The 12,745-nt window shown below is 43.1% G+C and overlaps 1 protein-coding gene across 10 annotated transcripts in view; it reads right to left on the reverse strand.

Moving 5' to 3' along the window:
• tenm2a (teneurin transmembrane protein 2a) overlaps positions 1 to 12,404 on the reverse strand; it is a 238,044-nt gene extending 225,640 nt beyond the window's left edge. For all 10 annotated transcript variants that reach the window (XM_033632873.2, XM_033632871.2, XM_033632870.2 and 7 more), the window contains exon 1: positions 12,269 to 12,404. The gene's annotated coding sequence lies outside the window, so the exon portion shown is untranslated. The remainder of the gene's footprint in view (positions 1 to 12,268) is intronic.
• Positions 12,405 to 12,745: the final 341 nt, after the last annotated feature.

A 12,745-nucleotide genomic window follows, 5' to 3' on the forward strand; every position in this document is an offset into this window, starting at 1 on the left:
CACCTCTATATATAGTTGTTTTCATTGTTAGTGGTGGGGTCCGCCATTTCCGCATTTGATTCAAATTGCCTTCACATGCACAAGGGATTTATGGGAAACAATGTTTGTAAACCAGCGTTGCTATTTTTAAACTAATCTCAATAAAATCAGCATGTTTACTGTGCACTCTCCCACAATCTTATTAGAGCTGTATTAAAGGGAAGGTTCACCCCAAAATCAAAAATACATATTTTTCCTCTTACCTGTAGTGCTATTTAGACTATCGATCTAGATTCTTTTGGCACAAGTTTGGTGTGAGAGTGCTGGAGATATTGGCCAAGAGATGTCTGCCTTCTCTCCAGTATAATGGAACTAGATGGCACTCAGCTTGTGGTGCTCAAAGTGCCAAAAACAAAAATAAATAAATACACTCAAAAACCTCAACAGCAATGTCTCTTTTCAGAGAATCATGACCCAGTTGCTCCAGATAATCCACAGACCTTGTTGTGAGCAGCTTCATGTAAGAACTATTTTCTTTCTATTGAACTACAACCAACCTCTGCTAGCTCACCTAGCACAACTGAGCTAGCTAACGTCAGAGCTCAGCTGACGAGGATGCTATTAATGTTTATATCTCACGCTGTCACGAGCACAGGCCTCTTGTCCATGAGTAGATACATGTTTCCTTCTATGTGGTGGTACAGTTGGCGGGGGACCTGCTGGGAGTAATATTTAGTTTAAGAGTTGCAGGTGAAGGTAACCAACTCCCTCTGCTGTGCCCTGCTGTTGTTCAGAGAACTACTTGCATCATGCGCTAAAATCAGATTGCAGTGGCCATTATTTTTGACTGACTGACTGACTTATTAAAATGTGTTTGTTTTGCTGCATTGTAAACAGACCAGTTGCTCTTATTTGTACTGCTGACAAAGTGGTGGCTCAAGGAGTGTTTCCACCACTAAGCACAAGTGTTGCCAAGTCAACCACTGGCAGCTCACAAATCCAAACTTTATAGTATAAAAATATACACACATTTGTCTTAATGGGTATTTACAATGCAAGAGACTATAGGGCAAGATCATTCATCACAGCAGAGTCAGCCTACATAAGGCTGCATATAAACATTATACATTCTAGAGATGTAGGTGTTTTAATGTGTTTATTATACGCTTTGCAGTAGCACAGCTTATAATAAGCACGTCCCTCAAATTGAGTTGATTGACTCACGGATATATTTCACAACAACTTAACTTACTCAACGTCTTTTAAATGCATTATAATTGGTCTTAATTGTATGTTATCAATTACGTTGTCATTAAGTGGTTACTGCATTTCTCTTTTTTCCCCTCACTGATAAATCATACTTTATTTCCCAAAAGACATGAGCCCTCACTAAAAACCTTTAATTGCACAACCACAATATCTTCCTAAAAAAGTCAGTGCAAATTCCTTTAAAAAAAACCCCACTCCCATGAGAGAAAAGGTCAGCGTGTTCACAGACTAAAAGCTGGTCACTAGAGAGATAGAAAAAGAGAGAGCGCGGGCTTGATAAACAGACAGAGAAGCCATAATGACAAAAGCGTAGGAATCTAAGCTACAGTTGACTGTAAATGCTCTCCATTACAATAAATGACTTCATTACAATAAAGATGTGTTCAACCACCCTCTGTGTTTCAATGAGTATGACTGTGCAACGATTCGTTGAAGTGTGCTCAAGTAATAGAGCTTCAGATGCAGCCTGTGGTATTTACACTTATCCTCTCAATGTGCCGGCTCAGGACTGCCAAAGAGTATTTGTACCTGCGCAGAGCACCTGAATATGCACTTATGCGCACACACAGAGACACACAGCTGTATCCCACTGATACGGCCAGTCTCTGCCTTTCTCTGTGCTTATTAAGACATTGAAGCTTTTAGCACCTAGCAGCACTAATCCTATAGCCTTATGCTCACTGGTACTGGAGCCAAATGGCCTTATACAGAGGCTCTCTCACTCCTCCTCTCCCTCCCTTTCTCACCCTCTTCCTCTGTGTGTGAGTGTGAGCATCTGTGACTGTTTGTGATGAATGGACAAGGCGAAAGAGGAGAGGGGTGAATGTGAGACATTGCACCACTGAGGTCAGTGAGGAGAGAGAAAGAAGAGAGAATGAACAAGGGAGGCAGAGACGAAAAGAGAGGATGGGTGTATGACGGGGTTGGGTGGTGCAAATGTGTGTGTTGGGGGTGTGGGGGGTAGTTGCACATGAATTGCATACAAAAGCACCACATGCACTCTGCCCCCTGCATTTATGTCCTGCTTGTCAGGCATGCAGAGCGTGCGAGCGCTTACGCACGCATGTTTGTGTTTCTGCGTGCGTACTGGCGTGTGTGCGTGCATGCGTGTGCAAGGCCGAGGTAGGTTAAACTTGTACTCGTGAAGTGTTCCCAGAAGAGATTAATCATCCTGTGCTGGAATGCAGCATCGCGGTCATAAATCATCACCTGACCCCTCTCTCTCTCGCTCGCTCTCCCTGCCACACGTAGCAGTGGAGTCAGGGTAAAAGGAGTGTCATTGCATATCTGCAGTAAACAAACAGCCAACAGCCTTGACAGAAGCGTGAAAGGTAGGAAACAGAGCTAATTATCAAATACCAGAGTCTGATTGAATTATCAGTCAAATGTACGGAAGCCTCACGATCACAACAATTAAAAAAAAAATGGGAGTAGTTCTGTAAATAAAGAGGAAACCAAAACTATATGTGTAATAGATGTTTGAGCCCACGGAAATAATTCTCTCATAAGATTTTAGCATAAAATATAATGTCAGCTCTAGAAGTTGTACTCCTGGCATGTGAACTGAATCTGAGAATACTGTAAAATCCAACCACATTACCAGACAGAACATTAATATTTTACCAGATGATTTTGCAAAGCCCTGGCTAACATTAAATAACATTTTTTACCTTCAGTGTGAACATTTTTGAAATTATTCCTTTCTACAATTTTAGCACGTGGCAACTGCAGGATGGTAAGATCCCATGGCTTTTGCTATGGCTGCAACTATCGTTTAATTTCTTGTTTTGTCCCGCCCCAAAGATGTTCAGTTTACTATGATGGAGAAGTAAAGAAACCAGTACATATTCACATTTAAGAGGCTGTAACGAGAGAATCTTGACTTTTTTTTTCTTAAAAAATTCTCAGACTGATTAATTGACTGTCAAATGGTAATTAATATAATTTAACAACTAATTGATTAATCACCTAAAAGCTTTATCTGTTAAGGATGCAAACTGTGTAAAGTTAGGTGAGCTTCATGTCCATCCAGCATCATCACACACACACTCACATTCCAACCTGCTACATTAATGACAGACCTTATCGGCATTTAATGTTGTTTAATATATATATATATATATATATATATATATATATATGATCTGAATATGCCAAAACAGCTGGAGAGAGCCGTGAGAGCACATTTTTAAGTGTGCATTGAATCTACATTTATCACTGTGCTTTTTGTCCGAACAGAATGTTATTAATGAATAAGTGCATGCATCTATTCTTGTGAAGTAGCTACTATTCCGCTTTCTAAGCAGTGGCTATGTTAAGGACAACCTATTTTCCAGCTGCTAGTCAAATGTTCAAGGACAGGTGGGAGCCAAGAGAAGCTGTTGAGCAGTTGTTTTCCTCAAACCTTCAGACCCCCCCTCCACAACTCTGATTGCAGTGGGAACAGGAAGCTAGCCGGAAGTCAACGCTACAGTGTGCATTTTGCAACCCAGGTAGAAGAAAAGAGCATTCCTTGGTTATGTTCAAGTACATGAAATTGATTTTGTAATATTAAAAATTCAACAGCTGGGTTTCATTACTTTTCTGAGCCTATTCCCTTTCCCTTGTGGAGTGGGAAAATATCACAGTTTATTAAATTACTTCTCTGAAAAGTCTCTGGGGATGCCATCTTAACTCCCGTCCTCCTTCACAAGGCCATTTTAGACTGTAACTAGGCATGTCTGCTTAGAACGAGAGACAGAAAGAAAGAGAGTGGGGATAAGCAATAGAGGGGTGGAACGTACACTAAATTTCCTGAATTCATTGGCTGCCGCAGAGAGTTTGTGGTCATTCCATTGGCTGTGAAAGGCTTGGAATTGAATGATCCCACAAATCATGGGTAGGGGAGTTAGAGTACAGTAAATGGAGAAACCACAAGTTGTATTGCTAGTGTGTGTGCTTGCGTGTCTATGTCCCCCTTAGCTGATATGTCCTCGACTCGGGGTTACAGCAGACCCTAATACAACCTCAGCTGAAGTGTACTCAGAGATGCAAAAAGCCAAGGATATTATGCAGGTTCACCGGCACAAATTATCCTCAAGCATCATCAGAGCATTCCTAAACTACACGTCCTGTCTGAAGGGGTCAGGGCTTGACTCGGTTTATAGGCCGAAGCAATGACTAGGCAGTTTCTTTGAGCATGACTCAACCGGCCACACCTTCCTCTTAAGGGCAGCAGAGGACAAGTCCACTTTTCACTGCATTTCTCAAAAACAGAGACCGAAAGAGGAGGCAGGAGAATTTGTAATTTGTACGGGAGACTTGCCTCTCCACACTGATGGGAAATAGTTTAAAAGGAAAACTCTGCACTGCAGGGCCAACAGATGAAGGCTCTTTGTGGGAACTTTTTATACAAGCTAGCTCTGCAATGTCAGCCCAGATATTCAGTTTGATTCACTGTGGTCTGGAAAGGCTCAACAGGCTTTTTGTTTGCTTTTGCATCTTCAGGGGGAGCAATGGGATTTACAGTGGGATCAGGCCTTACCCAGTTTGCCCTCCAGCAGATGCCATATCAACTGACAGATGATAACCAGCTAACTGGCAAACACGTCATTCATTAGGCTATACCGATATTTTTCATTATTGTCTATTTTCTTGATTCAAACTTGTCAGAAAATTGTGAATTGTATGAAAAAAGTTTAATCTGTTGTCTTTAGATTAGATAGATAGATAGATAGATAGATAGATAGATAGATAGATAGATAATTGTTAAATCTGCTCCTTTGAGAAGCTGAAACCAGGAAAGGTTTGACAGCCTTATACAATGTGGTCGATAAGTCTAAAAGACTTGGTACTAGTCATGGTCCAATGTGCAAGTAGGCACAAGTATTAGAGACTTTATTTTTACTCAACTTAAATGTGACTAGGAGGCTCACAACAAAGCGCCATGAGCATGTGACGAGGATGAGTTAAAACCAGTCGGTCAGCTGTCAGACAGATGTAGTAAATATCATCCCACTCTGCCATCTCTTCCAACACAAAAAACCCACAGGATCCATGAGCATGGTAATCCAAGATGAAGGCTGCTCTCTACAAGCGTCACTTTCTCTAAAGCACAGCGAATGCCGGGTGTCACACACCACACACATGTGAACACACACATCGCACTGCACTGAGCAGTGTCTCTTGAGCTTCAGCCCCTTGAAAGAGAACGATAGGTCATTGAGGTCACAAAGAGTACATAATGGACAGATGGAAAGAATGAGCCTCAGATTCCATGTTAGTCTGAGAAAAATTGCAGTCAACAATACCCTAATGTAATGACTGAAGGCTGGAGCCAACACAGGAATGTATAAAGACACCAGTAATGTCTGCTAAATGCTGGCTCCAAAGAAATGCCAGACTATTATGTATTCAAAATTGTTTTCACATTAAGTTAGAGTCTCACTGGCTAATTCTACGTCTAATATGTGTCTTGGCGGCAATTTTGAGAATTGTTGTTTCAATAAAGAGATATCCAGGGCTCTATTTTAGCGGCAGTGCATTACATGCTATGATCCACTGTGTTTACCTTGATTAAATCATGCGTAACCAACTGGCTGCCACAAAGTAACCACATCTACTCCTCTTCACTCTTTCTCTTCTCATTCAAAAACACAAGATTTCAGAGATGTAGCCATCTTTCCAAACTGTTTGGCAAAAATTTAATTTGACTTTTATATCTTGATATGTTATAATTGTGATAAGATATGATACTAGAGATGTCATTTATGATTAATTTTACTTTCCATATCCTGACACCCATTAAAGGAGCTATATGTAAGAAATCTAAAGCAAATAGTCATAAAATCCTCCTAATATGTCACAGAGACTGAGGAATAATGTTCATATAACATACTGATCTCACCGACAACAATAGTACAGCCAGAATATTCGCATTTAAAAAAATATTTTACTGTCTGCAAATCATGTTTATGTTTTGAATTTGTGTTTTGGCCTGTTGCGCCACCCACCGCCGTCTACCAGTCACACAGTCAGTAGAGTCTCAGCATCAGTTACAGTTACGACTGAGCTACAGCAGCACGGCAAGCAGCATTAGCAGTGTCCCAGTACATAGCATTAGCAGCTGGCTTCTCCTCAGCTGTATCCCGGCAGCAGTGTTAGCAGTGCCCTGGTACATAGCATTAGCAGCCGGCTTCTCCACAGCTGTATCCCGGCAGCAGTGTTAGCAGTGTCCCGGTACATAGCATTAGCAGTCTCCTCAGCTGTATCCCGGCAGCAGCGTTAGCAGCAGAAAAGCCGGACTTGCTCGATTGGTCCGCTGGAAAGCCGAAGATCACAGACACGGCGACACGGCCCTGCCACGGCAGCCGTCCGTGGGAAAACAAATCAGTCTCCAGCGTGCTGCTGTCCAGCAACCTTGAATCTGTAGGGAAGGGGGGGCGGACAAGACTCGCGGCAGTATTTTGAATTTGAGTGCAGTAACCGTTTTGGCCACATTCTTACATACAGCGCCTTTAACTGTGGTTCATTTTTCAGAGAAAAAAGGCATAAAATACAAGAGGCATTTCCTGTTACAGGGTTCCTAGCTGCAGACGAGGGATTTAAGACTTTTTAAGACTTTTTTAATGCCTCTCAGAATGAAATACAGTATAAGACCAATTTTACAGTAGTCAAAACTGGAAAAAATAGACATGAACCGACATCGCCTACTTAAAGTTATGAAGAATTTTGTCCAAATATATTTTGCAACATAAAAAAATTACTTTTAGGTGATTTTAATGTAAGAGGCATTTGGTAAATTATTTATTTTTTTTTTTTTTCAAAGTTGCCCATTATTTTGAGCTTTTACAATTCAAAATCAGAAAAAAAATATTCACAAAAATCCTACTTTCCATGTCTTAGCATTTTTAAGACTTTGAAAGATTGGTTTGAGACATTTTAATGCCAATTAAGGCCGTAACATTAGAATGATGGATTCAATACCTTTAAAGACGTTTTAAGGATCTGTGGGAACCCTCTTTGAGTCCAGCACTCCACTGACTCAGTGAGGTTTCACACCGCATTTCAAGGTGCTAATTGTTATCCATTAAGAGATGATGTTGTAATGTTATGTGTTGCTTTGCTGACAGACAGGTGGCTCGAAACATAGTGCCCACTGCCCTCACTTGGGTCTCTACTGGTAAGCTAACGTTAGCATTGGTCACTTTGCACTGTGCACCACCCATTGGGTGGGAGCTATCTCACTAGCAGCACCACTTATTCATGGTTACCATTGGTAATGGCGCCCTGGTGGTGGGACAGCATTGCTGCAAAAACATGGTGCCCACCCTCCGGTGAGTAAGTGGCTTGATTTTGTGACGCAAACCCCTTTAGTATTTCTAACTATGATAGCACTGAGAGCCATGCTGACACGGCTAATGGTTTTGACAGAGCTAACAGTGATAACATAGAAAGGGTGTTTGCGACTTAAAGTTGGGCTGCTTACTCACCAGGGGCGACCTGAGGGGAGACCAGAGGGTGGGCCCAGTGTTTCCACAGCAATGCTGTTGGGTCTGGATGGCATTACTAGTGGTGAACGCCGAACAGAAGAGTATTAAAATTAATCTATAGGCCGACATGTGTTACTGGTCAAACATATTCTTGATGGTTAACCAGTTAACAGTTAACCATTGACATCCCTATATGACACAGTAGATTATGACTCTTATTACGTCGGTTTGATTTGATAGGGTGAGTCGACTGATGCAATCATTTAAAAAAAAGGATTACACAAACCGATTTCCATTTAAAAAGCAGAGGAAGTGATATGTCACATTTCCACAAAAACTTACTGAATTCTTTTTTTTATCAAAACCCAAGCCACAATTCTTCAGGAAACAATGGGAAATGTCATCAACCATTTTGTTTTTTTCTTACACTCTGTGGTTTTCTACCATCTACCCACCAATTAATCAATTACTGCAATTAATGTAATTTGCTCCTTCATCAGCAAGTCTTTGTAATTTCAGCCTCTCAGAAAACCACAGCATGCTATTCCATATGTCTGGGCAAGCTCCCCGGAGGAGTACAATTAATGTTAAAAGTTGAAATGTTGAAACAGAGAGGACAATGGAGCATGAATGGATCAAACTGATGACTAGACAGCCTGAGCACGAAAATGTGGAGAGGGACAGTATGAAGTGCACAATTGGTTAGACACAGTAGATGGAGGGAGGGGGGGGATGAGATGGTCCTCTCTCATCAAAGCCCTTCTGACACTGGTGTATGTCACGCCACCCAAAAGCTGCTCCACAGGAGTCCAAACCAGGGCAGCATAACAGGAATGAAACCATTCCTGCAGCAGTTTTCTTTTCTGGATCTGGATTTATGACACTGTGTTGATTGTATTCCTGGCTCAAAAAAGCCATGAGCTTGTGAAATGGCTGAGAGGGGTAGTAGGATAGACACAGCAGCCTATAATAGAGCTAAGCTGCTATTTTCCATTTACCAGCACGCACTGACAATTACAGCAACAGTATAAACAATGGCACCCCCTCTCCGTATTCGGTCACAAAGACCATCATTTTCACCCACCTCTCCTCTCTGTAAAGGTCAGTGTTCTTAGTTAATCAGTAGTGACAAGAGGTTGTTTCTGCTTCCATTACCACCTATCCTGTTCTGTCCGAAGTGATAAGATATTAATGTACCCTACAACAGCAGTCTTTTGCTATATTTCAAAAATGATTTTACCTGATAAAATAACAATCACGCCTTCGACTCTATTTAGCCCTGCATCATTTAAGACCTGCGTGTGAAAATGGCTTAAAAACAAAAAAACAATGGAGATTTTAAGCTGCAGGTGTATAAATCTGCTGGGGATAATTGCCTGCTTTATCCTAACTAGCATCTTCATGGAAAAATAAAAAATCTAAACTTAGCCCCCAAGACTAAATTTGATGGATTTAAGGTGTTTTAAAACTGGCCAATGTTGCTATGGTTGCACTGTTAGTGGCAACAGCGCTGAGCATTTCACACCTTGTTAAATTGCCCAGGTAAAAGAAATAATGTTAACACCGTGCAGCAAGTAGGTGTTTCCAAAAACCAGTCAACACACTAAATAGTAAAAAGCCCAAAAAAAATAACAGGCACTTTACAGCCTCTCAGGTAATTATACCTGAGAGATATATGAGCAGCTTTTTTGTTATGACATCAGATAACATGCTGCAATGTAGTTATCATTGACAGAATTTGAAACAATGAACACAATGGTGCCCATTTTGTGGTTGAAAGGGACTTTTGGCTCTAAATCGGTGACAAAATTGCAGTGGCCTAGTCACAAACATTCAGCCCACTATGCTGGTTCATTATCTAACACTGAGTGGGTTCTGAATTGGTTGGGAAGGACAAAATGTATTAACTGGGTGCTCAGTACCAATATGGGTCACGCCTGTAGTGTGAAAATGGCATTAGTAAAATTGGACCCTTGAGGCTTTCTAATGCTGTTTTCCATCTGTTTGCATGTGTGAATGTGGACGGTCCTATCTGCACAATGCAGGACAACACAGGGTACCACTGACCTCTGAGCAGCCCCGCAGCCCTGGCGGCATGTGTTTATTTGATGCGCGTGCGTGTGTGTGTGTGTCCGTATGCACGTACGTATGCATTAGGGTTATTGTGTGAAGCCTTCAGTCTTTAATCCCCTAATCTGCTGAACCCTGGAAATCACTGCAGTCATCTGTCAGCTGGGTCAGAGCGGGCTGCTGGGTTCAACACAAGCACACGTATGCACACAAACAAACACACACACTCAATGATGGTCATTTATTCAACAGGGCCAGCCTCATTTCAGTCTAATGAAGACTGATGCTGCTCTTTCCAGGCCTCACAGGTGTTGCAGTAAAATGTATGTATAACCCACATAGAGGCAGAGAGAAAGAGGAAGGAGATGGATTAAGGCAGAGCTTCACTCTCTCATCATATTCACATGTGAATTAACAAAATATCCATAATGCACATAAAAAGTGTGCGTGTCTAAAAGTCAATCTACGCAACATTTCCATGGTAACAGCACAGAGTTAATCTTATTGAATAGTTGCGAAGGTCCAACAAGGACATGGACTCAGAGAATCCGTATAGTGCTCAGACCCTTGAGTCAAGTCTAAACCTCTCAGGCCTGTTTGTAAGTGTGTGTGTTGCTATGCCAAATGGGACACCCTGAGGGCTTGTCTGAAGATTGTGGTTGACACGGCCTGCTGCTGTCCAGTGTGAGCTCCTATTAGCACTTAAGACCGTTGCTCGCCACACATATGCACACATACAAACACACTGGTGGTCATAATTATGCTTGGCAGGTTAAAGACTGACGGTGGAGTCGGTCCGCGTGAATAAAACAGTCATGGCTAAAGTACGCTGTGTGCACTTGCTTCCATATGCATGTATTTAAATGTGTGTCAGTAATGATTGCACGCCAAACTGCGGGCTTTGCTTTCTGTCTTTTTTTTTTTGATTTATGTGCCCCTGTCAAGAGCTCAAGACGGAGGGATGGAAAGTGGGAGAGAGATCAAAGAGCGTGAGAGATCACACAGACGCAGGCAGGCTTGAAGAGAGCTAAAGGTGGAGGAGGAGATAGAAGGGCCACAGAGAGAAACTGTACCAGTTAGACTGAAGTGTGAATCTCAGCAGGGCGTCTCATCATCAAGATCTGCATGGCATCTGTGTGTCTCTGTGTGTTTTCATGTCATAAGGTGCTGACGACTGCCAGGCTGTGGGATCTACAGCTGGTGTGTGGGCCTTCTCCCTTGACACCTTACTTGATACACAACCGACTCCAAAAGTTTTTCCAATGCGCCCTGAAACTTATTGCAAGCATATGGCGCCAAACCCTTAACTAAGAGTCACACTCGTGCCCGATGAATATTCCTTCCTGAGTGAATGACTTCCTGTAGTGTTATGGTCCTCTCTGCAGCTCGAGGGAAGCCAGCTGGGCTGTGGCTTTCAGCCTCTCTGTGTCACTAAAAAACACAGAGCATGGCAGCAGAGGAAAGATTATTAGAATTCAGGACGACACGCACGCACCTACACTGCCTGGACCTTTGATTTAGTCCTCCAGCAAAGCACAATACCATGCATTATTTCTAATCCAATACATGGCAGCATGTGAGCAAGTTGGTGAAATATTCATGAATACAAAGACGGCAGAAAATATAAATTGCAGTGTAGAAATTGGTGCGTTTGAGCAGATTAACTCTTGAAATGTGTAGAGGCAGGAGCGCGCGGGCAACAGCCGCGGCCGCGCTGGATGCGACGCAGAGCTGTGGCCGTCCCGAGGAGAGGAGGTTGTGCGGTAATGACAGGTCAAGCAGCCAATTAAAGCCCACCAGTAACTCCATCTTTGTCATGATGACGAAAAAGCTTTTTTTTTTTTTTTTTTTTGAAGGGCAAACTCACTTTATTACGCATGTACGGCGAGAGATGAGATGAGGATGCTGCGCTGCGGTAGCCATAAACGCGTCGGACGGGATCTAAAAGGTTAGCCGAGCTGCTGCCCCTCATCACGACGGCTCATGACATGCCATCTTGACCCTACAGAGCAAGAAAGCTCTGCACAGCCAGGACACGTGTGTTTTTTTTCCACAGATATCATAATGTGTTGGCATGCCGCGCAGATGTGTGCAAACCTCACACACCACAAACTCCATAGCGATCCATGTAAGGTCATCCCTGCCCAGGGAACTATTAACAAGGCAGATGGACATTATGACACACACAAATGGCACTGCGGACACGCGAAGGGAGCCCTGTGTCAGTGTGACCAATGCCATGTCAAGTGCACGCTCACTCGAGGACCACAAATGTTATTCCGATAAAAGGCACCTCAATGTCACCGCTCCGCGCTGCCCTCCCCGTCCTACTTGCCACAACAACTGATGGTGCACGCACACACACACACACACACACACACACACATACATGTGGCGTTTGTGGTCGCACAGGCTGCTGTGTAAACAACAGGAGCTCGTAAGCATCGTTTCCATATGAATATATTTGAAATATCACCCACCTTTTTTTCTGTCCAGCTATGCGCGGCACTCACTGCATAATCCTCCTTCTTCAACTTGAACTTTTTTCCTTCCCTCCAATCGAACAGCCCGGAGCTACTTGACACTTGTTTATTGCATACTTTTCTTTGCCCTGTCTGTCCTGACAAGCAGCTACTGCACACAGCGCGAGATGAGAGCACGGGGGGTGAGCTGATGGAGAGGAAAGGCTATAAGCCTCCAGTACAACATCTTCACCAAACCGGGGGGATCAAACGGTGCAATCCATTTTGCGGTGATGGTCGTTATAGGGAGCAGTGCTGACTGGGAAAACAGAAGACACGGACTCCAAACCGGACGAAGGCAGCTGTGCGCAAACTGCACGTCTTCAGTTGATTCTCTCTTCAGACCTGAGAAGCGGCGGGCAGGCAGGCGGGCATGCTCTGAACGTGAGCGACGGCCGATCGGTTAAGGCTGCGCGCGGCAGCATCCAGGGAGCG

Source organism: Epinephelus lanceolatus, chromosome 7, assembly GCF_041903045.1.
Source record: "Epinephelus lanceolatus isolate andai-2023 chromosome 7, ASM4190304v1, whole genome shotgun sequence".
Lineage (NCBI taxonomy): Eukaryota > Metazoa > Chordata > Actinopteri > Perciformes > Serranidae > Epinephelus > Epinephelus lanceolatus.